The sequence below is a fragment of the Danio rerio genome, chromosome 7, assembly GCF_049306965.1.
Source record: "Danio rerio strain Tuebingen ecotype United States chromosome 7, GRCz12tu, whole genome shotgun sequence".
NCBI lineage: Eukaryota > Metazoa > Chordata > Actinopteri > Cypriniformes > Danionidae > Danio > Danio rerio.
Window position 1 is genome coordinate 72,059,364 of NC_133182.1, and position 6,000 is coordinate 72,065,363.

A 6,000-nucleotide genomic window follows, 5' to 3' on the forward strand; every position below is an offset into this window, starting at 1 on the left:
AAACGTCAAGAGAAGAGTATGTAGTTTCATATTAATTTGCACATATAAATATACATCTGTTACCCTGAATGATGTTTGTTGTTCTGCTGAATGACATTTTGGCAAAAAGCCCCCCAAAAAAAATCGCTTTTAAAAATTGTATTTAATCTGAACATCAAAAGAGCCATCTTGTCTTTGACCCAAATACATTTTAACAACTTACATTATGTTCTGGCTTCATCCATCCAATAAATGCAGGTCCCTGAATGTGCAAGGTTTAATTTAATTCAGCTACTCTGGTAATTTTGGCATGGCCCCTTTCAGGGGTGCTCAGAACAGATATTCAAAATCAGTCAGAGCTAGAATCCTATTTTTATATATTCAGGTAGAGCAATGTATTAAATGTATACTGCTTTTTCTGGCTACATGCACAGATAAACATCTAACAAATCAAAGCAACCAAATTTGGTTTAATAAGTTGGTGTCATCAAAGCAACTTTAATTATTAAGAAATCTGGCCTAAGTGATGACCTATTTTCATTAACGCTGTCAGATTAAAAGTTGAATCTCTGAATGCGAGCTTTTCCCTAAGCACCTCATTACGGCACTTAAAGCAGATCTGAAGCATTCAAGCAACACATTATGCACGTTTCACTGCTTCTCGACAGCAAAGGTGAATAAAAAACCTCAAAACAGACACACCAAATGGTTGAATTGTACTGTCAAATTAAAAATTGTTAAAAGATACATGCAAAAAGTTTCAAACTATTTTTGGTTATAGAAACATTCCCATTTAGGTATAAAAAAAAATTATGTTCTTAGAATGTTCAAAATGTCCATTTTTTACCTCATGATGAAAATCAACTTTTGAAAGGTGTTTGGCCAGAACTGTGTGTTTTGTCATAATGGTGAGGTACAAATCCAACAAGCTTCTTATTTTAAATTTACTGACAGTTAAACTCCGCGAACCTGGTACCTGGTAGTATTGCACCAGACCCCCTTAAGTGGTTTCGTTTGAAAGTGTAGAATCTATATTTTATGCACTTATGCATCACTTTGGTTTTTATTCTACTGTACAAAAGTTATTTACACTTAAATACACAGTATTTGGGATACCCAAGCTGGGTATTGAACATTGGTTCATTTTCATATTTTTCATATGGTTCATATATGACATAAGTACAAGTTAAAGCTCAAATGAAAGCTCTTGCCGGTGCTAATACGGTTCTAGCATTCTGTTTACTGAATTATATTCACATATCAAACAGTTGTCGAATGAATCGCGGTGTTTCCATGATGCAGAAGTGAAAACAATACATTTGTGATCACTAAGTAGCCCCAGATAGCACAGACAGCTCTCATCTCTTACCTTATGCTGTGTGCTTCAGGGCCATTTCACCTCTGCTTTTGAGATGATGTGCATAAGTAATCCTTTTATATGTCTGATGTGGTTCAAACACAGTGAATTATGTTTGATCAAACAAAAGAATAGTGAAATATGAAAACAATGATCGGTCCCTGTGGCTTGTACATCACCTCTCATCAGTTGGAATACAATAACTTTTGCATAGATTATGGTAGAGACATTTTTCTTTTTTTTTATGATTACAGACATTTGCAGGAACCACCAAAAATATTTACAGCATGCTAGACCACACAGAACCTAAAAGGTACACTTTCAAATTTGAGTTTATAAAAAAAATACAAAAAGCGCCTCTTTTTTTAAGTGTTTATTATAACACAGACAACATATACAGTATTTTAAAAACTTTCAATAGTGTTTAATGAAAATTCAAAGGGTTTTCTTTAAAATTATACCAAATTTCTGCATTTAATTTGCATGCGGATTTCGGATGCTTTTAAATTTGGTTAGGCAAAATCCATGTGGAAATCCCAAAATAGCAGCAGAGTTTAACTGGTTAAAATAGGATCCAAATCCCAGTGATTTTGAGGCCCACCACAACGTGATGTAGGAGTGCAGTTTTCCCCGCCCACCAAATTGACTGACAGGCAGCACGTTTCAATAATAACATGTATACACATGTCCACATAACATTTTTATTTGCAAATAAACTGGGATTAAATTTTGTTACAACTCTCTGTGATTTCATGTTTTATAACTTTAAAAAGTTTTTTAAAACCGAGCATGTTCGTAATAAAGACAGTAAAATTGCTATGTAATTCCTAACCGCTGTAACCACCATGGTCGCATGGTGTCAGTGAATGCTAATAGATGTTTGTGTATGTGTACGGCATTTGTGTAAAACTCGTCATTTCAGAAAGGCTTGTATAAACTCCATCACAAATAATTGAAATAAACGTAGTTGATATTTCAGCTTAATCTGAGTCTGTTTCTGTCACTGTGCTGTTTATCTGATGTAACACATCATGAGAAGCAGACACACACATGGGAGCAGTGGATGGGGAGAGGCAACTCATTTTCATTTACAGCCACAGGCTACAAAAACAGCTACAATGAACTTAGGCACCAAAATGGGCAGATTCTTTAGGTTGTAATAAATTATATGATAGTTTTTTTAACTGAAACTTTACAGACACTAAAGGCTCTTTAATGTTCTTAAAAAAAATCTATCAATGTTACAAGAATGTTCCAAATACAATATTTTGAATGATGTTATTTTGTCGTTATTATTATAACATTAATAATGTTACTTTTAAGGAATGTTACTCAATGTTGGGAACAGAATATGTTTGCATTAGCAATAACGCTTTTTTATTACAAGTAGCATTATAAATATGGCAAGAGAATGTTATGCTTTTTGAGGAGACTATTATGATGTAGGCATGTTCTACCAAAATGTACTATATTTTTTTAAAGGCCAATCAGTGTGAAAATAAACCACTGGCAGTATTTTATTCAAATGATTTCTCTTGAGCTAGATCTACAGTTTCAGTAATTTCTGATCTGTGTTATTCTTTAACTCTCGTGGTAAGGGTCATTAGACTGTGCCTGCAATGATAGGAATATATTAAAATAAAACAAAACAGTAAAATATTACCTATTTTTGCAGTAAAAGCACACAGCATTGCAGAAAATACAGATTTGAGAGGATATTTCAAGAAAAAGTGAAAAAGTGTTTGCCCCTTCTGAATTCTTTTTTTTTTTTTGCATTTTTTCTTTAATGTTTTAGATCAGGGGTGTCAAACTCAATTGCTGGAGGGCCGAAGCCCTGCACAGTTTAGTTCCAACCCTGCTCCAACACACTTACCTGTAGGTTTCAAACATGCCTGAAGAACTCAATTAGTTTGATCAGGTGTGTTTAATTAGGGTTGGAACTAAACTGTGCAGAGCTGCGGCCCTTTTGGAACGGAGTTTGACACCTGTGTTTTAGATCATCAAACACATTTAAATATAAGTTAAAGATAAACACAAGTAAACTATTTTTAAATGACTGACATCAATTGCAGGCATTTGTGCAGAAAACACTTGTGGTGATTGAAAAATGTGTCAGAGAGATATGGGGATTACAGGACAAATATAGGATATTAGGACTTGTTTCAGATGACTGGTGCTCCTAGGTAGGCTTACTTATTTTGAATACACGATTACTGTGTGACTCCTATAAAAAGATTTGTTCAGTGAATGTGTGCAAATATGTTAACATAGGCTCATTCTGAAAATGTAGCCCTAAATACATTTTTAGAGATCGCTGAATTAGGTAGCCAGAAATTAATTATGTAGCCAGTCTTAAAAACGAAAACGCTACTATGCGGTATGACGGTGTGCCTTTTTTGTGCTTACCAGCTGACCGCTTACCTCTATATAAACAGCTGTCCTGCTGTTATCAGTTTGTCCAGTTAGCTCATCATCTACATCGGTGGACTTGAGACGAAGAGTGGAGCTGACCTTGATGGGTTCGAGTCCGGCAAAGCAGGTAAAACAAAAACAGAAGCCAAAAAATAAAATAAACAAACAAACAACAGTCTAAGAATGTGGTGAAATCTAAAAACATGGTAAAAATCAGGTGAGGGGTTTTCTTTATTCTTTTGTCAGTTGGGTTAAGGGAAGTGGGTGGGCGGGTCAATTAGTGCTTTTGAAAACACTATTGGTTGGGTTTAGGCAAGAAGGAGGGTGGGTCAGTTGATCGGTAAATCAGTCATTCAGTCAGTCGACAGTCAGTCGATAGCGTTCTCTAGTGGATTTACCTCAGAACAGCAGGCGTGAATAGCACTCGTGAGAGAACTTTGAGATCTAAAACAGCATTCACAGCGGGCTCGGGTGGATTCGCTAAAAGCAGAATCCTCCAAAAAATGTAGCTCCTGGGACGTATTTGGCCCTCGCTACAAATGTACATAGAAGAGCTGCAAAATTAATCGAAAAAGATCGCGATCTCGATTCAACCCCCTAGACAATCTTAATCCAGCATTTCTACGATTCTGCTAATCATATTTTCAAGTTCAGGAGAGAAGCAAAAGCGGCCGCACAAGTCTTCACATTGTTTTACAAACGTTATTCAGCAACGTAGACACCAATGGTGTTGAACGAGTCACATACTGTATTTATAAGGTATAATTCACCCAAAAATGTAATTTCTGTCTTCATGTAATGATGTATTCGCGGCCGCGAAGTCACATGTGACGTGAACTGGCCGTGACCTGTTACCACAGAGAGGGCGGGCATGCGCCTGTAAATGAAGTCTACACTTCATGAACAGAACCTGCATAGGCTGTGAATAACAGGTATTAGTTATAAATAATATTCAGTTTATTGCACAGAGAGATCATTTGGGAGCTGCGCTGGAAGTATGAACCACACTTAGCGATTTTCATTTTAGCCAGAATCGTGCAGCTCTAGTATATAGTGGTACGTTTTCAGAATAAGCCTGGGTTGCAATATGTACTATGGTACATTGGCCTGTTGTTTGTATCATGTGACCTAGTGTAACCCCGCCGGTCCTACACCACCCAACCCGCTCCGAGCTGGTATCGAACCGGCGACCTTCCGCATAGGAGTCGGTAGCTCTACCAAGGAAGCTAAAGAACATTAGCTCAAGCGTCTGTCGCTAGAGCACCTTTAGAGGTCAGAGGAGTGAGGTTTACCTGCACAGCACTTACTAGATGACCTCTTTTACACTAGCAGTGTTGCTTAGATTGCCTAATAACAAATTATAAACAATAATAATAAAAAAACACTGTAAGGTAACCACAAATTAACCATGTTTTTGCAACATTAACAATATTTAATCATGACATTTGTGGTAACACAATTGGTAATCATTTGACCAAAAAATTGTGCTTTATAACTAGAATTTGTGCTTGTTGCTTTGTATTTAATAGGACTATTTGTTTTTGTTTATATTGCCTTCGTTTCCCCTTATTTCTCTCATGCGTTTGTTATATATTTAATTCATAATTACCTTGTTGTTAAAAAATGAAATAGTTTGAAAAGACTGTAAATAATCTGTTTTATTTATAGGCCTACTCTAAATCTTTTGTTGTTATAATTTTTTTTTTAAATGATGATGATGCAGTGTAATCAGTAGGGCCAGATGGAATCTGCAGACGTTTTTCGCTATTTCTGCTGAGAATTTTGGTAAAAATCAGCAGATTTCTGTGGAATTATTTTGGGAGTATCATAACTAAAACCTTAATATGTGAAATAAAAAATAATAACTTTTTTTTAGTCGAACACACCTATACAACCAGAACATATAATAAAAATTATACATATATAAATTGTTGACAAAAAGATTTATAACATGCATTGAGAAAAACAGACTGGTTGAGTGTGTGCTAATTTACCTGAAGTAAATGATTGACTCGCTCAAAGTTTTCGTCGCCACCTACTGGCGAAATTGTAACATGCAGGAAAAGGGTCACTCATTAAATCGTTTTTTCAGCGAATCGTTTTGATGAAAAGAGTCACGAGAAACAAATCACAGCGTGAATCTTTTTTTTAAGTTGTCCAGTGAGGGTGCAGCTAAACTTGACGCTGACGCACCATCCAGCACGTTTGACGCGTCCAGTGAATAAAGTTGCGGCTGTGCGTGACGTCAGATC